The sequence below is a fragment of the Chiloscyllium punctatum genome, chromosome 16 (genome assembly GCF_047496795.1).
Source record: "Chiloscyllium punctatum isolate Juve2018m chromosome 16, sChiPun1.3, whole genome shotgun sequence".
Classification (NCBI taxonomy): Eukaryota; Metazoa; Chordata; class Chondrichthyes; order Orectolobiformes; family Hemiscylliidae; genus Chiloscyllium; species Chiloscyllium punctatum.
In genome coordinates, this window is record NC_092754.1 from 31,827,858 (window position 1) to 31,854,354 (window position 26,497).

Genomic DNA, 26,497 nt, shown 5'->3' on the forward strand with positions numbered 1-26,497 from the left:
GTTGGTAGAGAACGCAACAGCAATGAATAAAGATTGAGAATGGTGGAGAACGAAAGAATGATGGTGTATACCATCTAGAAAAGACAACAAGTATTGGCTGGCCATATTTTAAGCCATGAGAACTAGCTGAAGCATGTGAATGAAGGACGATTAGTGGGACCAAGATCAAGAGGCAGGAAGAAGATGAGGATGTTAGGTTGCTAAGCAACTATAGAAGAAAGCATAAAAGTGCAAGGTGTGGAGAGTGAGCAGAGGACCTGCCCTTAGGCAAATCACCTCTATTGCTCATTGACTTATAACCCACTGAAGTTTTAAGTGAACCTCCTCAGAACTCTCCTGAGTTCCCAATCTCAGCCATATTGCTTTGGGGAGGCACTAAATGAAACAAAATGGAGAATGTAAATCTGAGGGGAGGACCATTGTGCTTTCAGCTCTAATGTGATTTTTCATATCACATCCACATTTAGTGCCTTTCAGTATATCCCATTAACCTCCACATCAGGAACTATCCAAGAACATTGTATTGGTCCAATTCTGACCTCTCTTGAATTCTAATTTCCTTCATTCCATCAAATGCTTTTAGCATTCGAGATCCAGAGCTCTGTAATTGCCTTCACACATCTATATGCTTCTCTCTTTCTCTCTTCTCCCTTAAAATCTTCCTTAAAACTTATCTCTGTGACTAAGCCTGTGGTTACCTTTTCTAATATTGCCTGGAGTGGCTCAGTGTCATGTTTTATCTGATTACACTGCCATAAAATGCCTTGGAAACTTTTCATTTGGTATATTGATGGAAATTGTTGTTTTGTCTTCTGTTGCCAATGTAAACCTCAACACCCTCATAATGGTGAATGTGGGCTTAACACAAAGTCTTGTCACAGAGTACAATAATCCAGTGAGTGGTGCATTGTACCCAGAGTGATGGAATGTCAGACAATGATCAACTCCCTGCAAATCTCTTTAGTTCTCTTCGCTGTTCATGCTTTTTGCACCAAGGTGTAGTTCACTTTAGGCTACAGTTGCATCGATACTGTCTGGCATCTTGCCCAAAATGATGTCCTTAATGGGGGAGGCTGAGCGTTGGATTATAAGGGCATATAAAAACATTGTTTTTATCTGAGCCATAAATCTCCCTCACCTGGAGCTGATGATGATGCTGGTGACTTTCAGAAATGGGAACCTTGACCAGCTTTTCTCCAGTTAATTTAGTGTCTTCCCTCATTTGTGCAGCTCAGATATTCAGTGCCTCCCGCCCAACCGTACTGAATTCCCATTCTGAGCTGCCTTTGGGAGTCAACAAAAAGAGCACAAAATCACAGAGGAAATTCCGTGGGGAGGAGCAGGAGAAATTCTCTTCATGTAACTTTAGATGCCTTACTGAGAATGGACATGACCAGAGACCCAACAACAGGTTTGGGCAGCACAGTGGGTCAGTGGTTAACACTCCTGTCTCACAGCGCCAGGGACACAGGTTTGATTCCACTCTCAGGTGACTGTCTGAGTGGAGTTTGAGCATTCTCCCCGAGACGAGTGAAAGAGAGAAGCATACAGGTGTATGACGGCAATTGCAGAGCACTGGATCCTGAATGATTACATTACAGCGTGGAAACAGGCCCTTCGGCTCAACAAGTCCACACCGACCCGCCGAAGCACAACCCACCCATGCCCCTACATTTACCCCTTACCTAGCACTACGGTCAATTTAGCATAGCCAATTCACCTGACCTGCACATCTTTGGACTGTGGGAGGAAACCGGAGCACCCGGAGGAAACCCACGCAGACACAGGGAGAACGTGCAAACTCCACACAGTCAGTCGCCTGAGGCAGGAATTGAACATGGTTCTCAGGCGCTGTGAGGCAGCAGTGCTAACCACTGTGCCACCATGCCACCCATACTAAAAACATAGATGTGAATGATGGAATGATGGAAATTAGAATTCATGAGAGGTGAGAATTGGTGGTCAGGTTTCCTCCCTCAATCTAACGATGTGCAGGTTAGGTGGATTAGCCAAGCTAAATTGCCCCATAGTGTCCAGGGATATGCAGGCCCAGTGAATTAGCCATGGTAAATGGCAGGTTACAGTGTTAGGGTGGGGAGTGGGTCTGAGTGGGAAGCTCTTGAGAAGGTTGATGTAGACTCAAATGGGCCAAATGGCCTCTTCCTGCACTGTTGGGATTCTATGACCTGCCCTACTTTTTGTCTAAATGAGGTCCACGAGAGCGCAGAGGAAAGAGGAATTAAACTTGGAAAACCTTGCAAGGTCAGGGCCAAATGTGAATGACACATTTAGCCTGCATTTCTGTTGCTTCATTAGTGTCGTATTCCTTGTTTAAAGATAGCTTTACTCTACAGCCTTTAGGAATTCAATCTAACTAGAGCCACACCAAGGTCAGTGAAAAGATTTGGGACTTCAGTGTTCAACCTCCTACTGCTATACACTATCCTAGCAGCCATACATCACATTCACGACAGTCAGATCAGGGAAGGTATTTGACATTGTGCGTGTCATGGATTAGAATGCAGGCTGTTTTACAGTAAAGGCTGATCTTACCTTAGACACACAAACACTTTGCAAAAACGTCACTGCACAGTGATCAATAGCAGGAACTGTAAATGTAGGAACGCCACCTGCATACCTTCTACAATTCCCCTGAAGTGCTAAGGACAATTGCAGTCTTCGAGAATAAATATTCTTCAAAAACTGCCACTCCCTCCACCACCGACACTCAGTAGCAGTAGTGTGTACGATCCACAAAATGCACTGCAGTAATTCACCAAAGTTCCTCAGACAGCGCCTTCCAAACCCATGATCACTTCCACTTAGAAGGACAAGGGCAACAGACACATAGGAACACACCTTTTCCTTCAAGTTCCCCTCCCAACCACTCACTTTGGAAATATATCACCTTTCCTTCAATGTCACTGGGTCAAAATCCTGGAATTCTTTCCCTAAGGGCATTGTGGGTCTACCTACAGCAAATGGACTGCAGCAGTTCAAGAAACTTTCTCAAGGGGCAACTAGGGACACATGTTAGATGCTGGTCCAGCCAACGATACTATTCTAGGGAACTCATTGCCACAGAAGGCCAGGTCATTGAGTTTATTTAAGTCTGACATAGATAGGTTCTTGAGTATCAAGGGGATCATGGGTAACGGAGAGAAACCAGGAGAATGGGGTTGAGAAACTTATCAGCCATGATTGAATGATGCAGCACACCTGATGGGCTGAATGGTCTAATTTCTGCTCTTATGTCTTATGGTCATATCCCACAGGTGAATTTTAATAAAAGGTCTGTCTTGAGAACACAGCGTGAGAATCAAACTTTGCTCAGTCTGGTCGAGTTTTTTTCTCTGTCCGAGTCTAAACTATCTGAGGTTATTGGGCTATGTGATAAAAGAGTTCTCTATGATGAAATGGAGGAGATGGTCAGGAAATCCTACAGGCTCAGTACATTATGATGTGATGTGTCAGTATAATGGACTTCAGTGAATCATCAATGAGTTCTCACATGTTAGAAAAATATTTCAAGTGCCAGGGAAGATAATAGAAATGCCACAGATGGCACAGACCTGCCTAACATCCTATATTATGACACAGATATTCAGGCAGTGAACATCTGTATCATAACCAAGTCCAACTTTGACAAGTCTTTACTGGAGATGCAAACCATCTACAATCACCTCCGAGCTCAACCACTGTGGTTTCACTCTCTTCCTCTTTATAGAAACACTTTGTAGGAATGCCTAGTTAATGCCTATCATCTGCACGTAATTAAACATGAAGAATTTATCATTAACAGCTTTTATTCCCTTTCCTTAAAAATACTAAAAGTTTGCATGTGCAACCAAGCTTCCAACACAGATTAAAATATCTCCATTTTCATTATCACATCAAAGCACAACATTGCAGATGCCCTTCCTCAGGTAGGAATGTAAACCATTTCAGAACTGGCCTGCGATCGAGTCAGATTGCAACATCAGCTGAACTGATCTATCAAACATTGCAAAAACAGAAATTGCCGGAAAAGCTCCGCAGGTCTGGCAGCATCTGTGGAGAAACATCAGAGTTAATGTTTCGGGTCGAGTGACCCTTTCTCAGAACTCCGTTTTCTCTCCACAGATGCAGCCAGACCTGCTGAGCTTTTCTGGCACTTTCTGTTTTTGTTTCTGATTTACAGCATCCAGAGTTCTTTCAGTTTTTATCAAGCGTTACAATTATCTGCTTCTCCATTAAATTCAAGATTGTTGTTCTGTGATGACTTCATATCATTCACCAGGACCACTCCTGCTATAGAATTGTTGATTTAAAGGTGTTGCAGGCTTACTCTGCTTAAATATTTAAACCTCAAGATTGACTCCCAATGTTAAATTCTGCTCTAATATTATTAATAACACATTTCTTAAATTCTGCAGTGCTGCTCCATACAAAATTATCATCAGCTATCATGATCATAAAAGGTTTCCTTTATGCTATCAGCAGAACACTGTGGATCTGTTCTGGTTACAGTTTATTTGCACTCAGATCTCACCAAAATAAAACCTTCATTTAAAACCTCACTCGGAACATAGGTGGTGTTGCTTTGTTTCCTTTGCTTTCCTTTTGCGTTCGCTGCCTCTTTGAGTGGTTTCAAAAACACTTCTCTCTGAAAATATCCAATGCGGAAACACCATGTTAATGCTGACTGAGCTCTACTTCCAGGAAAGAGACACCAAACGTGTATACAAACAGAGATTACTCTTCCAGCTGTGGAGGTGTCCACTCTGACATCTGCATCACCTAGATGCTCTTCACAACTAGCCTCAGGAGTTCCAACTGCACTGTCCATACAAATGCAACAAAGCTGCAATAACCTTATCTGGCACCTAAGAATTCACTCCAGAATCTCCTGTACTATTGAACTCCTTTTGTTTTGCCTCTCTCAATATTTTTTTCCAAGCTTATTGGCAACCACCATGAGTACTTCTGCATCTAGTCCAGTTCTGGGATTGTTCCAGGGCCATTAATTCAACATTTAATTTGTTCCAAGTTTTGGCCCTCCTGTTCCACATTTAATTCCTTTGGCATTAACACTGAAAGTCCTCTGTCTTGCAATATTGGAGCAACTTTCTCCAGTACGTGACTTTTTTCACGACGTACATGTCAGTAATTGCACTGCACTTTCTTACTTCAGACTCTGTCACTCCAAACCATGGACGTTGCTTTTCGGCTATTGTTCTGAACAATCGGCCAACATTTAAACCAGTCAGTTACTTTTCCAGCACGTACCACCAATTGCCATATCCTTCCATTTACTGCATCCCTTCTGAAAGCACCCACCTTGGGTAAGTAGAGGTGACAGCTTGGTCTCACGCCACTATCCAATCCTTCATCTTTCATATTCAGTTCCTTATGCCTTCATCACTAGACACATGAGCATTTGAGGTGCAAGGTGGCTCACTAACTTCTATCAGTTGCTCAGATTCTGAGATTTTATACCTAAATGTGATTAAGGGTGCAATATGGACCTTAACAGTTTCATTGTCATATTGGATAGTCTTAATGTTACACCGAATTAAACTAAAAGACCTGTCTATTCCCAACGACTCTCCCTTCTATTCAATGCTAAATCTCTTTGATTGAATGTTATCATAGATGGTCTCAATTTCTCCCTAGCATGGTGAAAGTGTGTCTCTCTTCATGTGAGCCACTTAAAGATTAGATTAGATTCTCTACAGCATGGAAACAGGCCCTTTGGCCCAACAAGTCCATACCGACCATCCGGAGAGTAACCCACCCAGACCCACTCCCCATGTTCACCCCTGACTATGGGCAATTTAGTATGACCAATTCACCTAACCTGCACGTCTTTGGCTTGTGGGAGGAAACCGGAGTACCCAGAGGAAATCCACACAGACACAGGGAGAATGTGCAAACTGCACACAGTCAGTCACCCAAGGCAGGAATTCAACCTGGGTCCCTGGCGCTGTGAGGCAGCAGTGCTAACCACTGAGCCACCGTACCACCCCTTTCAAGACAGGCCCTTCAGCCCAACAAGTCCATACCCACCCAGACCCATTTCTCTCTGACTAATGCACCTAACACTATGGGCCAAACATACTGAAAAAAAAGAACTATATTAACTACTGGAGTAGGAGGACTACTGCAGAGTCAGAAGGAGGCTTGCAATTTTACCCATAGATTAATTGATAAGGAATACCTCAGCTAACCATCTGAACTCTTTGTGTGAACCAACAATAGGGCATTTGCCAACTTGATGGATCAGCTGACATGTGGGAAGGTGACAGCTGAGTGGTATTATCGCTTTTCTGTTAATACAGAAATCCAAATAATGTTCCGAGGACCCAGATTTGAATCCCACCACGGTAGTCAGTGAAATTTGAATTCAGTTTTTAAAAATCTAGAATTAAGACTATAATGATGACCATGATGCCATCTGTTGGGAAAACCCACCTGGTTCACTAATATCCTTCAGGGAAGGAAATCTGCCAGCCTCACATGGTCTGGCCTACATGTGTCCCCAGACCCACAGCAATGTGATTCCCTTCTGGGGAATTAGAGATGGACAATAAATGCTAGCGTAGCCAATGACGCCCTCATTCCATGAACGAATAAAAAAAAAATACGTGCAGCATTTCATCAATCACAACAATTCTCGTGGCAATATTTTTGACCATAATGTTCATGTTCCAATAACCTCTGAACCCATCGTTGACAAATCCCCTCCAGTACCAGTCAGAAATGTTTCTGGTGTCCAAGGTCCACTTCTCCATTATTTAGTCTTTCAATACTGGAGTCCCTACCATGTGTTGTTGCAAAAAAAAGACTAAATCTGGTCACTAGCTCAAAATGCTGGTTGGAGATACTTTGGGTTGATGGCTACTACTGAACCTCAATAAAGTCATGCGCCAATGGAAGACGTACAGCATTCTTTGATCCCTTTTCCAGATCCACATTCATTTTTACTATAAGCCTTATACAATTAACTATGCTTATATATTTTGGTAAAATGCTAATTCTTGACAATTAGGATGAGTAAATTTTCTGTCTATTTTAATGATAACTTGCTTTTTTCTCTTTCTGATTCTTATCACCTGATGCCATTAATGATGCAACTGTCAGCTTTTGCAAAGGGAATACAATACATATTCTGACTGAGTAAACTGCAGATCAATTAACTTTCCAAAAATAACTACTTCATCATGTTTCACAGAACGTTAATTCATTAGCACAGGCTTTTCACTAGAGACTCCCTTCGTACTTACAAAATGACTTAATCCGGCTATTTTCCATGGAATGACACCGCGCTTTGTGTGACTTCAATGTGTTATCCACAAACCTAAAGCAAGTACATTCAGTTCCTCTGCCATTAACACTTCGCAGCAGCAGTGTGTACCATTTACAAGATGCACCGCAGAAATTCACACAGGCTCTTTAGACAACACCCTCCAAACCCACGACCACTCCCATTCATGTGAATACGGGTAGCAGATACATGGGAACACCACCACCTGCAAGTCCCCCTCCAAGCCACTCACCATCCTGACTTGGAAACATACCACCCTTCTTTCACTGTCGCTGGGTTAAAATCCTGGAATTCTCTCCCTAATAGCATTGTGGGTCAACTACAGCAGCTGAACTGCAGCGGTTCAAGAAGGCAGCTCACCACCACCTTCTCAAGGGCAACTAGGGACGGGCAATAAATGCTCACACAGACAGTAATGCCCACGTCCCATTGGTGAATAAAACAGAGGAGTACTTTCATATTCTCAACCTTACATTGATTCTCACTAATTCATGATTTAAGATAAGACTTTAACCAGTCTGCTTCATGTACTATTGAAGCGCAAATACTATCTAGCATGCACAGATAACGAAATCCAAAACTAACACATTTATCATTGGATTAAAACACTTTATCACCAGTCTAATTGGTTTGTATTCATTATTATCCTCACTCTCTTTCTCATGTGATAATTTGAGAACCCTGTTTCTTTGTTTGGACAGTTCATCACATCATGATATCTGAAGCAGCTATTAATTATTCCTTGCACTTTCATTCAGTTACCCATTCTGTTTGTACACATTTTATCTCCTGCTGCAAACAACAGATCTGCTGAAGTTGCACTAATCTTCATTCTGCTTGTCTTTAACACTTCTGTTCTACTGGCACCAGCATTCAGCGTTCTGGGCCTTTCAAAATCTAGCAATTCCAGAGTCCCCGATCCTCTGTTTCACTACAGAATGTCCCAGCTGTTCCATGAACATTGAAGGAAATGGTCACAGACTTTTTTTAAGGCAGTAGTCACCTTATCCAAGAATCTGTCCTGCTGACAATCAAACACCAGTTCGCACCTACTGCCTGTACGATTGAAATACCGTAGCACAATATAGAAATGTAAATACTCGTACTGATCCAGGAATTCTCAAATCGAATTTTGCCATTCTGTCACACAAACTGTTGAAGTTCAGATATAACCTTCTACTAAATTATCAACTGATTTCCGAATCTTGTCAAATTCTGACCCTGCCTCATAGGCATTTAATAGATCAGGTTTCTTGTAGATTCCACCCAGGAGCTCTAATAGAAGGTCCATACCATTGAACATATCCCACTGATGAGCACTCATATGTCAAAATACTTTACCATTAATTTATAAAGCCACAAAGCCAAAGTCCCACCTGGATTCCCTCTTGGTCAGGACATAACCCATGTCTACATGCCTACTTCCGTTTTCTGATGGGTATATGGCTCAGACTTGAAGGCACTTGGAAGATAATCAATCCTTGACGACATATACTTGCTTTCTGTCATGTTCCACAAGTGGCACGTTTCAGGCTGAAATCTTTTTCCAACCTTCATCTTTAAAGATAAAAATAATGCAGACGCTGGAATCCGAGACAGTATTCTTCCAGCCTCCCACTTGTCAACCTTCACCTTTAGGCAACCATATCCTGCCACCTTGCAACACAGCAGGTAACCAGGCAGTGGAGGATAGAAACAGTGCCAATTTTCACAATGGATTCAAAATCAGAATGAAACTATCTTGCAAAATAGATACCCGGTAGATGGATTGGTGCAAAATCTACTTGTGCCATCTGCGATCTGGCACAATTTCCAGCTCAGTCTGAAACACCAGCTCAGTCCCACTGCCAGAGACTCCCTGAATAGTTTGAGAATGAATATCAGTATCTCAGTTGGCATCCCGAGTTAAAATGATCTACAAAGTATTTCAGTGGGGGGGGTTGGGTAGAGTTCTCTAAAGCAAATTTAGAGGTTGTCACAAAGGAGCCCGAGGAACCAGACAAGACACCTGAACAAATATTTCTGGCAGGTGTAAAGGCCACACACAAGTCATTTGTGCAGGGTACTCTGTACTACAGTCCAGATAGATCTACTTCATTGCCAGACCTCTGCATTTTCCACTTTCTGCAACATTTTCAGTGCCACTCTCCTTACACACCATGGGTAGAGACTGGACAGTAACACAGCAAGCAATACCAACATCCAATCAACCCCCTGGGACTGGAGTTTAAATCTATTGCTAACTGGAGGGCTCCTGAAACCTCCCTCCAGCTGGCTATAAAGATCCGACATTAATTGAGTTTGAACAATCTTATCCTGGGTCCCAGAGATCCTACTGCAATATCTTAACTGAGGCCAGATAAACTGAGGTCTGAAGTAGCATGTGCCTCCATGGATCCAGGTGGTTTCTCTTGACACTAGGACTGAGAAACACCAGTGCAGTAAAACAGAAAGGTACTGCACCCTGTGAGGTTCTAGCCCTGGGAAGCCCAGAAGATAAGTTCAGTAAGATCTCTGCTCCCAGGGCAATGCTTCAAAAGACAAATGCAGTTTTTGGGGAAGCAATTACAACGTCAGGCCAAATCCCCAACCTTCTGCACAACAGATAAGGCTTCAAGATGGAGGCATTCAAACATAAAACAGAAAATTGGAGCAGGAATAGGCCATTTGTCCCTTTGAGCCTGCTCTGCCATTCAATATGATTGTGGCTGATCATTCAAATCAGTCTCCTCTCCCTGCTTTTTCCCTTTGATCCCTTTAGAACTATATCTTCCCCCTTCTTGAAAACAATCAATGCTTTAGCCTCAACTGCTTTCTGTGACTGAGAATTCCACAGGTTTACCTCTCTCTGGGTGAAGAAATTATGCTTAAACTGTGACCCCCGGTCTGGACTCCCAGTCATTGGGATGACCCTTCCTGCGTTCACCCTGTCTAGTCCTGTTAGAATTCTATAGGTCTCGATCAGATTCCGCCCTCTCCCCCAACAGCACCGCTCCCCATTCTTCTAAACCCCACTGAATATAATCCTAACCAATCCAGTTTCTCTTCATAACTCAATCCTGTCATCCCAAGAATCAGTAACCTTTGTTGCCCTCCACCCCATAGCCAGAACATCTTTCCTCAGATAAGGAGACTAAAACTGTACCCAATACTTTGGGGTGGTCTCACCAAAGCCCTGTATAACTGCAGCAAGGAATCCCTGCTCCTGTTTTCAAATTCTCTTGCTACGAACGCCAACATACCATTTGCCTTCTTCACTGCCTGCTGCATTGCTTACTTTCAATGACTGGTGCACAAGATCACCCAGGTTTATTGCATCTCCCATTCTTCCAAGCTAATGCCATTCAGACAATAATCCACCTTCCTGTTTTATGCTACCAAAGTCGATCGCCTCACATTTATCCATGTTATACTTTGCCATGCATTTGCCCAATCACTCAATTTATCCAAATCACACTGAGGTATCTCTGCATCCTTCTCAGAGTTCTCACCACCTGATCCACCAAGTTTTGAGCCATCAGTAAACCTGGATATGTTACATTTAGTTCCCTTATCTAAATCATTCATACATATAGTGAACAGATAAGTCCCAAGCACTTATCCCTTGGTACTTCCATCAGTCATTGTTTACCAACTAGTTCTCTATCCATATCAGTACAGTACTTCCAATCCAACGAGCTTTAATTTTACCCACTCATCTCTGAGGTGGGCCCAAGTAAACCATATTCACTAGTCCCCCCTTATCAACTTTACTAGATACATCCTCAAAAATTCCAGATTTTTTAACAAATGACTTCCCTTTTGGAAACCCATGCAGACTCTGTCTGGTCCTGTCACAGATTCCAAACGTGCTGCAATTAAATCTTTTATAATGGACTATAGCATTTTCCACCCTACCAGTGTCAGGCTAACTGATCTGTAATTCCCTGTTTACTCCCTACTTTCTTTTTTTAAAGACTGGAGTCTTAGCAACTTCCAATCTGTAGGAACTGTTCCCAGAGACTCTGGAATTTTGAAAAGTTACAACGAATACATCTACTATTTCCTGGGCTCCCTCCTGCAGTACGCTGGAACGTATTTTGTTGGGGTTTACCAGTCTTTAACTCCATCAATTTCCCCAGCACCACTTCCCTACTATTACAACATTTAAAAGGCATCTGGATGGGTATATGAATAGGAAGGGTTTACAGCCAAATGCTAGCAAATGGGACTAGATTAGGTTGGGATATCTGGTCAGCATGGATGAGTTGGACTGAAGGGTCTGTTTCCATGCTGTACATTTCTATGACTCTTTAACTAATAGCGATTTCTTTCAGTTCTTCCTTCTCTGGATTATGTGTTCCCCAACATTTTTGGAATGCTATTTGTGTTGTCCTTTGTCAACACAGAACCAAAATTAGTCTGCCATTTCTTTGTACCCCATTATAATTTCCCCTGCTCCTGACTATAAGTGAGCGATATTTATCTTCACTGATGTTTTTTCTCTTTGCAGGAACATACATAAGCTTTTGTAATCAGTCTGTGGAAAAGATTTATCTTGGAAAAGTAAAATGTTGCAGTTCTTGAATCTAAACTTGAAGAGTAAAAATAACCCAGCAATTGAGAGCGCAATCTGTTTATTTTGCTGGGGCAAGTGCTTGATATAATCACTTGACATTTCCCCAGAAAAGTCATAGAATCATAGAGCACAGAAACAGACCCTTCAGTCCAACTAGTCCATGCCAACCATAATCCCAAACTAAAATAGTCCCACCTGCCTGCACTTGACCCACATCTCTCCAAACATTTCTTATTCATCTACTTATTTAATGTCTTTTAAATGTTGTAACTACACCCATATCCACCACTTCCTCTGGAAGCACATTCCACACACGAACCATTCTCTGTGTAAAAAAGTTGTTCCTCATGTATTTTTTAAACCTTTCTCCTCTCACCTTAAAAATACATCCCCTCGTCTTGAAATCTCCCAGCCTAGGGGAAAGACACCTGCCATTCACTCTTATTAATATCGGTCATGACTTTGTAAATCTCGATAAGGGCAACCCTCAACCCTCCTATGCCCAGTGGGAAAAGTCCCAGCCTATCCAGCCTGAAATCGTCCATTCCTGGCAGCATCCTGATAAATCTTTTTCTAAACGGTCTCCAGCTTAATAATGTCCTATAAAAATAAATATGTGAGAGGGGCAAGAATAGGGTAAATTGACAAGGTCTTTTCCCTGGGCTGGGGGAGTCCAGAACTAGAGGGCATAGGTTTAGGGTAGGAGGGGAAAGACATTAATGGGATCTAAGGGGCAACATTTTCACACAGAGGGTGGTGTGTGCATGAATGAGCTGCCAGAGGAAGTGGTGGAGGCTGGTATAATTACAACATTTAAAAGGCATCTGGATGGGGATATGAATAGGAAGGGAAGGGTTTAAGAGCCAAATGCTGGTTAGGATATCTGGTCGACATGGGCGAGCTGGATCGAAGGGTCTGTTTCTGTGCTGTACATCTCTTTGACTCATTGTCCTTACAAAGTAGGGTTTGTTAGTATGACAGTCCTTCTGACAGGAGACAATACACACAACAATCTTTTTATTAATGATATATTTCCTGAGATACAGTTCAAAGGAGTCCAGGATCTGAGTTAAGCCTGTGTTTCACTGCTATAATGACTCATCCCACAAAGGTCACTATAGACATTTAAACACTCATGGCCTATCAGCTAATCGGGCTAATTAGAAATCAACAGATTGCTGGTAACCTTCATGTCTTTGAACAATGGTTGGTTCACTCCTTACGTTGGTGAGTTTTCATCTCTGAACATCCAGTGAAAACTCAATGAGGGATGTATCCTGCTCACTGTGACCCTTTGCCATGTTACTTGTCAAACTATGGAGAGATGGAAACGTTCTAGGGAATGCAGATTCCGCAGTATAGGAACTATAATGTTAGTTGGCTCACTCAGTTTCAAGGTAGGCTGTAGGATGGGTTTAAAATTATTCCCAGCCTTGATTAGTGTCTGTGAAGTTTCAATAACCAATTAAAATCGCGTAAAGAATAAACAATTAAGATGGTGGGGAGAGAGGAAACATTATATGAGACTAGCACTCGCCTAAGTTGTGATTTCCTTACTAGGAGAAAGTGAGGACTGCAGATGCTGGACATCAGAGTCAAAAAGGTGTGGTGCTGGAAAAGCACAGCAGGTCAGGCAGCATCTGAGAAGCAGGAGAGTCGACGTTTCGAGCATAAGCTCTTCATGAGTATTTCCTTACTAGACAAGGGTAAAGTCACTATAGTCACAGAGGAGCCTGCAGAGCTACTCTCTCATTAGCGAGAGAGGTGAGAGGTAACTTAAGTTTCACCACACCTCAGGTGAGGAGAGTGGTTAAAAGGAGAGACCGTCTGCCAAGGGAAGGAATCTGCCACCCTTACCTGGTCTGCCCTACCTGTGACACCAGACCCACAACAATGTGGTTGACTCTTAACTGTCCCCTGGAAAATGAGGGATGGACAATAAATGCAGTCTAGCCAGCGACACCCTCATCCCATGAATGAATTTTTAAAAAGCCAATGCAGGGAATTGAACATGTATGTTGGCGCTGTTTATGTTGGCAAACTAGTTGTCCAGCCAACTGAGCTAGGGAGGAACACCCAATTCTAACCCTCAGTTCACACATGAAGAATGAGCCTTTGGGTGTGGTGCAAAATGCTCTCCCAATATCCTGTAAAACCACAAACCAGTATTACTGAACAGAACACAGGCCACATAAATATAAAATGTCTACTTGTGACAGGCTGTGGTCTTCACAGTAGACAGAATTAATCTTATCTGAATTATATCGAGACAGAAAAGCCAGCTTAAGTCTCGCCCCCGTGACCAAACAAGAAAACTGTCCAATGAGGAATTAGAACAGTGCTGTGAAACTAAAGTGCCAAAAGCAATTCAACAGAAAGGTTCAAGTTCCACTGCAACATGTCGCAGAAAGACTGAACTGGAGGTTAATTCCCTAGTTGGCAAGATCCAGACCTTGGCACATACAATCAAGGGAAAATGTTGAAAAGCAAAGGAGAGATCATTCCGCAGCTAAAGCACCCACTTTGTTCATGTGCATTTTCTTAAAGATAGAAAAAAAACCAGAAAACGCCATCAACTAGACGGCATAATTTTGTCCAGGGTTCAAAAGTCAAGAAATCCTAAGGGAAGCTGTACACAAATCTTTGAAAATGACAGGCCAAGTTGAGATGACTATAAAAGAAAGCAAATAGGAAATTGGAATGCAAAAGCAAGGAGGCACAGAACACTGAACACTGAACACAGAACCTCATATGGAATTTTGCTTTCAATTTTGGGCATCACTCTTTCAGAAGGATACTAAGGCTTGGAGAAGACTTCAAAAATTTAACACAGTGAAAGATTTTAGTGATGTAAACAGACTGTAGAAGCCATGACTATCCTCTTTGGAGTTGGAGGTTAGAAGATCGAGAGGTGATCTTATTGAGACATGCAAGATTCTGAAGGGAATTGGCAGGGTAGTTATTGAAAGGATGTTTCTCCTGGTGGTAGTTTAACCTGAGTTTAATCGATCAAAGTAGATAGCACTAGGGGGCACAATTTAAAAAGGGTCTCCCATTTAAGGCTAAGAAGAGGAGAATTTCTCTCTTGGAGGACATAAACAGGAGTAGGCCACCATGCCTCCACAAGCCATTCAAAAAAAAAATGGCTGATCTGCCCCCAGCCTGCATCAAGCTATGATGCTACGTCATGCTGGCTTCAATGCGAGAGAATAAATTGGACAAAAAAAAAATCAAAAGGAAAATACGTTCATATGAAATGAGAAAATCTTGTGGTATTTACCACATATTTAGTACGAGAAATAATTTTTTCAAGTCTTTTCAAACATCAATCCTAATCTGTTTTTTTTGGTAATTCTACAAGAGGTGATGGCCTAGTGGTTTTATCTCTGGACTGTTAATCCAGAGACTCGAGCAATGTTCTGGACACCTAGGTTCAAATCCTACCACAGCAGATGGTGGAATTTGAATTCAATGAAAGAAAATCTGGAATTAATAGATTCATGGTCATTATTAGACTCTTATCAATTGTTGGAAAAACCCATCTGATTCACTAATATTCTTGAGGGAAGGAAATTGCCAGCCTTGTCTGGTCTGGCCTACATGTAACTCCAGACCCACAACAATGTCGTTGACTCTTAACTGCCCTCTGGGCAACTATGGATGGGAATTAAATGTTGGCCTAGCCAGTGACATCCATATCTCATGAATAAATAAATTAAATAAAAGTACGGTGAGGGTTTCTTTTAAAAATATATGTTTTACAGAGATTTGTCTCATCATTAACTTCTTTTTAATATAAAACATAGGCACTAAGTTAACCAAGGACATTGTTTTTAGAGCAATAGACAACTATTTTTTGGGTTTGTAGATTGTTACGGTAAAGAGATGGACTTTAGTAAAGTGATGTGTTCTTCCTCTCCAATGTGGGCGATTAGCGAGAATTTCAATGTTCCTGATGATTTAGTCTGCAGGAAGTGTGTTTGGTTGCAGATCCTATCAGATTGCATAGATAGGTTAGAGTGACAGTTAGAGGCAATGAGGAGTTTACAGCAGCTCAGGGGTGTGATGGGTGGCAGTTTCAGGAAGGTAGAAAGACCACTGATAAAGTCAGGTAGATGGGTTACCGTTAGGAAAGGTAGGAGGAGTAGGCAGGTAGTACAGGAGTCTCCTGTGGCTATCCCCATCTCAAACAAGTATGCTGTTTTGGAAAAGGTAGGGGGTGATAGACTGTCAGGGGAATGTAGCATTGACAGCCAGGTTTCTGGTACCAAGACTGACTCTAATGTAATGAGAGGGTATGTCAGGTTCCAAGCAATTGATTGTGATAGGGGACTCTCTACATAGAGGCACTAATGTTTCTGTGGCCGGCAATGAGACATCAGAATGGGGGGCTAAATCCATGCTCCCAGTGTTACACGCTAGTGAGGGTAGGAATAGAAGGCTAAAGCAGACAAATGCGCAGCTGAGGACTTGGTACAAGGAAGAAGGATTCACATTTTTGGATTATTGGAATTTATTCTGGGGTAGACGTGACCTGTATAAGAAGGACTGGTTGCATGTGAATTGGAAGGGGCCTAACATACTGGCGGGAGATTTGCTAGTGCTTCTCGGGAGGCTTTAAACTAATAATGGTGGGGGAAGGGGTCGGACCCAAAGAGATAGTGAGAAAAGAGGCAAGTCTGAGATTGGTCCAGTTAAATAGTCAAGGAACAATGATGTGGAGGAGCCAGTGTTGGACTGGGATGGACAAAGTTTTTAAAAATCACACAATATTAGATTATAGTCCAACAGGTTTATTTGGAAGCACTAGCTTTTATGTGCTTCCAATTAAATCTGTTGGACTATAACCTGGCGTTGTGTGATTTTTAACTTTGCCTTTCTTGGAGGCGGCTGACTTTGTGTCTGAACTTCATTACAGTGAGTGAAATTGATGTAAAGCAATTTCATTTGTGCCCCTCAGACAGCCTTTTAACGTTTAACTTATTTTTAAAAATCTCTTCTTTTGGGCAGTGATTAATCATGAGGGTTTCCTGTGACAGACATCAATATGCTTGAGCACTGCTCCTTCATCAGGTGGTTGTGGAGCAGGACCATAAGACACGAAATTTATCCCAAAAGATTACAGTGTCATGCAACTGAAATATATATTGAACAAACCTAGATTGCTGTTAAGTCTTTCATCTTTTAGAATGGGCTGCTGGTTTTTGGTTCATTAATATGTAAATCCCAGAATTTCTTTAAAGTCACATTCTCGAGAGAACTTAAAGTTTTATTTAAAAAAAGGTAACATCTCAGCTCAAACAATGCATTGAAGGTGTTAAGTTAGAGTCTGTATCCCAATCTCAAGTCAGACTGATTCTATTTCCAAAGTGGATTTTTTTTAATATTAAATGGATTGACTGTCTGCAGATTATGTGCTTTTTGAGCAAAATAGAATGTACCTGCAAATACAATTCTGCAAATGTAAATTGACCCCATAGACTTATATGTGTGTGCATGCATGAGAGAGAGAGAGCGAGAGAGAGAGAAATAGAGAGAGAGCGAGAGCGAGCATGCGTGAGAGTGCGAGTGCACGTGAGAGAGAGTGTGCTTGTGTGTGTGGATGCTCAGTAAAGTGTGAGTGTGATGGAATATATGCCTGTGAGAGGGTGTGTGCATGTGGGTGTATGTGAGAGACAGCATGTGTATGAGAGAGAGTCTGCATGAGTATGTAAGAGTGTGTGCGTATGTGTGAGAGTGTGTGTAATGTAGTGGGGTCACCTGTAGGGTGACATGAACCCAAGGTCCCAGTTGAGACCATCCTCATGCGTACCGAACTTGGCTATCAGCCTCTGCTCAGCCACCTTTGCATTGTTATGTATCCCGAAGTCCACCTTGGAGGATGATCATCCAAAGATCCAAGGCCGAATGTCCTTGACCACTGAAGTGTTACTCAACTGGGAGGGAATAACCCTGTCTGTTGATTGTTGCGTTTATCCGTTCATCTGCTGTCGTAGCATCTGCTGGGTTTCACCAACGTACCATGCTTCGGGGGCATTCTTGCTTGCAATGTATGAGATAGACAACGTTGGCCGAGTCACATGAATACCTATTGCGTACATGGTAGGTGATGTCCCACATGTAATAGTGGTATCCGTGTTGACACTCTGACACGTCTTGCAGTGGTTGCGATGACACGGTTGTAGGGTGTTGTGGTCAATGTCATCCTGAAGGCTGGGGCGTTTGCTGCAAATAATGATTTGTTTAAGATTTGATGATTGTTTAAAAGGTGATAAGTAGAGGCGCAGGGAATGTCTTAGCGAGGTGCTCATCCTCATTGACAATGTGTTGCAGGCTGTGAAAAACATGGTGTAGTTTCTCCCCTCCTGGGAAGTACTGAGCAATGAAGGGTACCCTATCGGTTGCATCCCATGTCTGACTCCTGAGGAGGTCATTACGGTTTCTCGTTGTGGCACTCTGGAACTGGCAAGCGATGAGTTGAGCATTGTACCCTGTTCATGTGAGGTCATCCTTCAGCACCTTCAAGTGTCCGTCACGTTCCTCATCTGAACAGATCCTATACGTGCGTAGAGCTTGTCCATATGGGTGCAGATGCTGCACATCTCTAGCTTTCACCCTAAACATATCAAAACAACCATCCCATACGGACAAGCCCAAGCATACACAAGATCTGTTCAGATGAGGAGGAATGTGACCGTAATGACCTCCTCAGGAGTCAGACACGGGATGGAACCGATAGGGTACCCTTCATTGCTCAGTACTTCCCAGGAGGGGAGAAACTACGCCATGTTCTTCGCAGCCTGCAACACATTGTCGATGAGGATGAGCATCTCACCAAGACCTTTTTCACACCTCCACTTCTCACCTTTAAACAACCGCCAAACCTTAAACAAATCATTGTTCACAGCAAACTGTCCAGCCCACAGGATGACATTGACTACAACACCGGACAACCCTGTCATGGTAACCACTGCAAGACGAGTCAGAGTTCGACACGGATGCCACCATTACACGTGGGGACACCACCAACCATGTGCGCGACAGGTATTCATGTGACTCGGCAATGTTGTCTATCTCATACATTGCAAGCAAGAATGCCCCCGAAGCATGGTACGTTGGTGAAACCCAGCAGATGCTACAACAGCAGATGAACGGATACACGCAACAATCAACAGACAGGGTTATTCCCTCCCAGTTGAGTAACACTTCAGTGGTCAAGGACATTCAGCCTTGGATCTTTGGATGATCACCCTCCAAGGTGGACTTCGAGGTACGCAACATTGCAATGTGGCTAAGCAGAGGCTGATAGCCAAGTTCGATATCCATGAGGATGGTCTCAACCAGGATCTTGGGTTCACGTCACACGGCAGGTGACTCCACTACACTATACACTCTCTCACCCACACACTCATGCAGACCCTCTCTCATACACACACACTCAAGTCCCCACACTCCCACAGGCTTATAAACCATCACACTCACATACACATACTTTACCAAGCATCTACACATACAAACATACACTCTCTCACTTGCACTCGCACTCACACGCGCACACACACACACACACTCTCTCTCTCTCTCATGCGCGCACACACATATAAGTGATTTTACATTTGCAGAATTATATTTGCAGATATATTCTATTTTGCTCAAAAAGCACACATCTGCAGGCAGGCAATCCATGTAATATTTTATAAGTTCCACTTTGGAAATAGAACCGGTCTGACTCAAGACTGGGAGACAGACAGATTCTAACCTCACACCTTTAAAGATTTGTCTGAGCTGAGATGTCACTGTTTTTATAAAACCATAAGTTATCTCGAGAATGTGAATTAAAAGAAGTTCCAGGATTTACATATTAATGAACTGAAACCTGTAACCCATTCTAAAAGATGAAAGGCTTAACAGCAATCTAGATTTGTTCAATATATCATTTCAGTTGCATAACACTGTAATCTTTTGATATTAATTCTGTATCTTTTGGTCCTGCTCCTCAACCATCTGATGAAGAAGCAGTGCTCTGAAAGCTCGTGTGTCCAAATAAACCTGTTGTACTATAACCTGAGGCAGGAGCAAGTCAGAGAACGAGGTAGGACTGATAAATTAAACTATATTTATTTCAACACAAGAGGCCTGACAGGTAAGGCAGATGAACTCAAGGCATGGTTGAAAACAAAGGACCGAGGTAACCATAGCTTTTACAGAAACATGGCTCAGTGATGGATAGAACCAGCAGCTTAATGTTACAGGATATAGGTGCTATAGGAGGGATGTAAATGGGGCCAAGAGAGGAAGGGGGACTGGCATTTTTGATTAGGAATAATATTATGGGTCTACTTAGGGAGGATATTCCGAGGAGTACATCCAGCGAAGTTATTTGGGTCGAACTGAGAAATAAGAAAGGGACGATCACATCATTGGGATTGTACTTTAGACCCCCACCCTCCCCCCCCCCCTCCCTCACCCACCCAGTGGCAGCAGGAAATTTGTTTTTGTAAGGAGATCTCAGTTATCTGTAAGAGTAATAAAGTCGTAATGGTAGGAAATGTTAACTTTCCAGACATAGACTGGGACTGCCATAGTGCATGAACTTGGATGGAGAGGAACCTGCTAAGTGTGTATTCTCTTATTCAGTTTGTAGATTTACCGAGTAAAGAAGGGAAATAAAGCAGGGCAAGTGACTGGGGTATCAGTGGGGGAGCACTTTGGGGCTAGTGATCATAAAATTCTATTAGTTTTCAAATAGTTACAGAAAAGGATAGACCTGATCCAAAAGTTAAAGTTCTAAATTGAAGTAAGGCCAATTTTGACAGTATGAAGCAAGAACTTTCATAAGTTGACAGGGGGCAGCCATTTGCAGGTAAAGGGATGGCTGGAAAGTGGGAAGTATTTAAAAAATGAGATACTGAGAGACCAGAGACAGGGCAAGGCTGGTAGGTGTAGGAAATGCTGGATAACTAGAGAAATTGAGGCCCTGGTCAAGAAATGGAGGCATATATCAAGTATAGACAGCAGGGATTGAGTGAATCCCCAGCAGTAGGAATATATGCAAGAGGGAAATCAGGAGGGCAAAAAGGTAATATGAGATAGCATTGGCAAATAGGGTTAAGGAAAACCCATAGAGATTCTACAAACACATTAAGGACAAAAGAATAACTAGGGAGAGAATAGAGCCCCTTAAAGATCAACAAGGATGCTTATGTGTGGAACTGCAGGAGTTGGGGGCAATATTAAATGAGCATTTTGTATCAATGTTCACTCTGGAGAAGGAGGATATGAAAGATAAAGAACATGGGGAAATAAATAGCAACAACTTGAAAAATTTCCATACCACAGAAGTGGGTGGTATTTGACATCTTAAAACGCATAAAGGTGGATAAATCCCCAGGACATGATCAGGTGTACCCTAGAACTTTGTGGGAAGCGAGGGAAGTGATTGCTGGGCCCCTTGCTGAGATCTATGCATCATCAATAGCCATGGGTGAGGTGCCAGAAGACTGGAGGTTGGTTAATGTGGTACCATTATTTAAAGAAAGGTGAAAAGGATAAGCCAGGGAGCTTTAGACCAGTCAGCCTGATGTCAGTACTGGGTGAGTTGTTGGAGGGGATTATAATGGATAGGATTTGCACGTATTTGGAAAGGCAAGAACTGATTAGGGAGAGTCAACATGGCTTTGTGCGTGGGAAATCATGTCTCACTAACTTGCTTGAGTATTTTTGAAGAAGTGACAAAGAAGTGACCCTGATGAAGGCAGAATGGTGAACGTGATCGGTATGGACTTCAGCAAAGCGTTCGACAAGGTCTTGTATGGTAAACTGGTTAGCAAGCTGAGATCACATGGAGTACAGACAGAACTAGCCATTTGGATACAAAATTGGCTCAAAGGTAGCAGAGATAGGATGGTGATACAGGGTTGATTTTCAGACTGGAGGCCTGTGACCAGTGGTGTGCCGCAAGGATCAGTGCTGGGTCTACTGCTTTTCACCATTTATATAAATGATTTGGATATGAACATAGGATAAATGGTTGGTAAATTTGCAGATGACATCAAAGTTGGAGGTGTAGTGGACAGCAAAGAAGATTACCTCAGTGCACAACAGAATCTTGATCAGATGGGCCAATGGGCTGAGAAATGGCAGAGGGAGTTTAATTTAGATAAATGAGGTGCTGCATTTTGATAAGGCAAATCTGGGCAGGAGTTATACCCATAATGGTAAGGTCCTGGAGGAGTGTGGCCAAATAAAGTTGGGGTGCAGGGTTATAGTTCATTGAAAGTGAAGTCTCAGGTAGACACAGGCATTTGGTATGCTTGCCTTCATTGGTCAGAGCATTGAGTATAGGAATTGGGAGGTCATCTTGCGGCTGTACATTACATTGGTTCGACCTTTTTTGGAATATTGTGTGCAGTTCTGGTCTCTGCAATAGGAAAGGTGTTGTTAAACTTGAAAAGGCTCAAAAAAGATTTACAAGGATGTCGCTGGGGTGGAGGGTTTGAGCTGTGAGGAAGAGGCTGAATAGGCTGGGGCTGTTCTCCCTGGAGTGTCGGAGGCTGAGGGGTGAGCTTATAGAGATTTATAGAATCACAAGGGACATGGATAGGGAGGTCTTTTCCCCAGGGTGTGGGAGTCCAAAAGTAGAGGGCATAGGTTTAGGGTGAGAGGGGAAAGATATAAAAGGGACCAAAGGGACAAGCTTTTCAGGCAGAGGGTGGTGGTGCGTGTATGGAATGAGCTGCCAGAAGAAGTGGTAAAGGTTGGTACAATTACAACATTTAAGAAGCATCTGGATTGGTACACGAGTAGGAAGAGTTTAGAGGGATTTGGGCCAAAACAGTGGCAAATGGCACTAGATTAATTTAGGACTTCTGGCTGGTGTGGACGAGTTGGACTGAAGGGTTTGTTTCCACGCTGTTATGTCTCCACGACTCCAATAAACCTTTTGTACTCATTCCCAAAATTTTAACCTGATATCACAAAATTTATGCAAATATTCAAGGTCTTTCATATCATTACTACTGCCGAATCTTATTTTATGTGTTTATCATTCTTCAACTGAAGAACTGACAGGCATCAGCTTTAAATTTACTTTTTGTCCGTTCTACTCTGCTCTTTGACTTTTCTGGCTGATTCAGTATCACTGAATTGTTACAGCATAAAAACAGGCCTTTCAGCCCATAGCGCCTTAGCCTCTGTTAAATAAGTCACTTAAGAACTTGCACCTCACTAGTGTTAACCTTATAAGTCCTTTTGTTTGGGTGTTTGATCACTGAGGCATGGTGTTTCAGTGTTCAGTTGTTGCTACCTAGCTACTCCATTTAAAATAAACCAACAATACGTTTAGCAGATAAACTTGAAAACAAATTAAGTGAGTTTTGATTTAGCCAAAGTGATATGTTCGCACATATCTCTGTCACCAAATGGACAAGTCTGACCAAAATAAAACTGTACACTGGACATCCTTTTATCAAATCGAACAAGGAGGGCTGGGCTCAGAGTGTAGATGTCTCCAGCCTACAATAGCCTGCTTATTTACATGGACTACTTTTCATTTGACATTACTTTTCTTTTAAAATCATTTTATATGTTAGACTGAAGCATAAATGAACAGATTCACTTGTACATTTGGTTTATAAAAAGCCTTCAATAAAGTACCACACATAATGCAACTGAATAAGACCCCATGGCGCTGGGGGGAATATTTTAGCATGGACAGAGGATTAGCTAACTAACAGAAAACAGAGCGTTGGGATAAGGGATGAATTTTCAAAATGGCAACCTGTGACGATTAGAGTGCCACAAGGGTCAATGTTGTGGCCATAATTATTTACAATGTATATTAATAACTTGGATGATGGAAATGAATGTACTATAGCCAAATTTGCAGATAACACAAAAATAGGTGGGAAGACAAGGAAGATATAGAGGGCTATAAACAGTTTAAGTGAGTAGGCACTAATTTGGTAGATGGAATATAATGTAACATTGTGCGCTTTGACAAGAATAGAGGAGCTGAAAAGGTTGAAGTGCTGAGTGATTTTGAGGTCCTGTTGCATAAATCACAAAAACCCACCAATGAGTCAGGAGGGAGTAGGAAAGGCAAAGAGTCTGTTTACTTTTATTTTGAAAGGAATAGGGCGATTTTGCTAAAACTACACAACACTATTTAGATTACACCCTATTTAATGTCAACAATTTTGTTCCCTTTGTTTAACGAAGATACACTGGCATGGGAGACAGTCCAGAAAAGGTTCACAAGGTTGATCTCGAGTATGGAAGGATTGTCTTTTGAAGAGAAATTGAGTAGGTTGGACCTGCACCCATCGACATTTATAAGAATTGAGAGGTGACTTTATTGAGTCGTAAAAGAATCTTAGGAGGCTTAGTAGGGTAGATGCAGATTGATTCCCTTTGTGGGAGAGTCTAGGACCAGAGGGCATAATCTCACAATAAGGGGTTACATGGAGGTGAAGAGGAATTTCTTCTCTCAGAGGGTGGACAATCTGAAGACTTCTTTACCAAAGAGGGCAACAGAAGCTGGGGATTAAAATATATTCAAGGCTGAGATGGACAGCTTTTAAATTAGTAAGGGAACTAAGGGTTTTGGGGAAAATACTGGCAAGGGGAGTTGGGAACTACCAAATTGGCTGTGATCTCATTGAATGGCACAGTAGACTTAATGGGTTGAATGGCCTCCTTCTGTTCCTACCTTTTATGGACCAATAACTTCACACTGAAAGAATGACCAATTGTGTTAACTTATAGAGTTAACACCATCAAAGACTAAAGTTGTGAAAGCTGGTCCTCCAGAGGTGCATGAAACACCAGATAAACCACAGGAGATCAAACAGTTTCAATTCCATGTACTGCTACAGAAAATAATAAAATCTTTTCATCGGTTTGGCCTGATCCCAAGGCCACAGTTAACTTTGATATTGTTTCTCGGAATGACTGCAAGACATTTCGAACAGAGAGGAGTCAATAAACTGCCAATGCTGAAAGTCCACTGCACTCGCTCTGAAATATTCTGCACTGTTGGCCCAACTCCACCACGCACGGCAGGAAGTCTCCAGAAAAGTGAAATCAGGGTCAATACCTCAATGAGTTCCGATTAGATACCTCATGTCAGTTTAGAAACTAACCAACAGGCCACAACACAACGTGGCCCGAGGTGATCCACCCAGACACCAAAACTGACTGCATGCCCTGCCAACATACCCTGGATCACCTGTCTGGATGCAAAACTAACCACTTAGCTGACCATCTAGATTGGTCATCTCTGTAGGCTCCAAACTGACAATCTGCTCCCCATTGAGAATCACCCAAAACCAGGAATGAAGAACTTCACAATCTCCTCAGTCAGTCAGACAGACAGACTGTATGGCCAGCCCTGTAAGGCGCCTACAGTCAGACTCCCCGAGTGGTTCTACAAAACTCTCCTGCAGATGAATGGGATGGCTGTGGGAGGACACCTTGGAGCCACTCGTCCAACACAGGCAGAAGCGATTTCTTCCATCCATTAGTGAATCAATCAACAACTACAACATCAAATAACATCCCTGTGTCAGGGCAGTTCCAAAATCGGCAACTTTATCATCACATTTTTTATTTTAAAAATTCTGCCAAGTACCATTCCCCTCCCAACTCGAGAGATATTCCTAACAGTTATATTTTCCACACTAATCCCGATAATAATACTTTACAGAAATTAATCCCACATTAATCATTAAAATGAACAGATTTAAAAGGTCACACTTTCACTTTTGTTTTAAAAAAGAGAAAACTGAGGCATTCACCAATGTTGAATGAAATTAAAACATCTTGTTCACTCAATGCAAAACTTTTTGGCACAGGCCTAGAGAAAAATAACATTTAAAAAAACTTGAATCTTTCAGAACAAGGTTTCCATTTCAATTTTAAAACGATAAAGGAACTGGAATCTTTCAGGACATATCTTCCATTTCAACCTTAAAACTATATAGAAACTTGTTACAAATCCCATCAGTAACAGTTCCATCCCAAAGTATCAAATTTCTTTTTTTGTGGGTGTTAAAAATTCTGAAAAGGCGCTAAAACGTTTCGCTCTCCATTAAAGGATTTGCAATTGTTTGGGAAAGTGGGGGGGGGGGGTTGTTGAGGGAGAAAGAAAAAAATTTTCAAGAAATTAAAACGAGATGCATTTGTTGCAGGAACTTTGCATGCGATTACAAAAAGAAATGTGGGCTTTCTGATATTGCAGAGGGTGGTGCAAATACCCCCCTGTGTCTGCTCAACCTCTCCTGCATTTTCACCCCGTCTGCGGGGTAAAAATAAAACTTTTTTTGCAAAAGAAATTCTTTTTAAAAAGCGACAAAAGAAGAAAAAAAAACAAAAATGGCAGCCGGTGTTTTTTTTTAAAAAAAGGACATAGAGTCGCCATATTTTGCAGGTCCCAAAGTAATGAGACAGAGAGAGAGAGAGAAAAAGAAGCTCAGATCTGAAATCACATTTGCATGTCTTGATGATTCATTGTTTACGTGCGATTTAAGAATTGCCAAGGGTTTGAATTGCCCGGCACACACACACACTCTTTTTAAAAAAAATTCAGACGCTTCAACACTTCCTAGAACACGCATGCCTTGCATTGCATTTGA

The 26,497-nt window shown here is 42.2% G+C and overlaps 1 protein-coding gene across 3 annotated transcripts in view; it reads right to left on the reverse strand.

Annotated features, from left to right (window-relative positions):
- LOC140487134 (zinc finger protein 362-like) overlaps positions 1-26,497 on the reverse strand; it is an 85,325-nt gene that overhangs the window by 48,763 nt on the left and 10,065 nt on the right. The gene's annotated exons all lie outside the window — the stretch shown is intronic.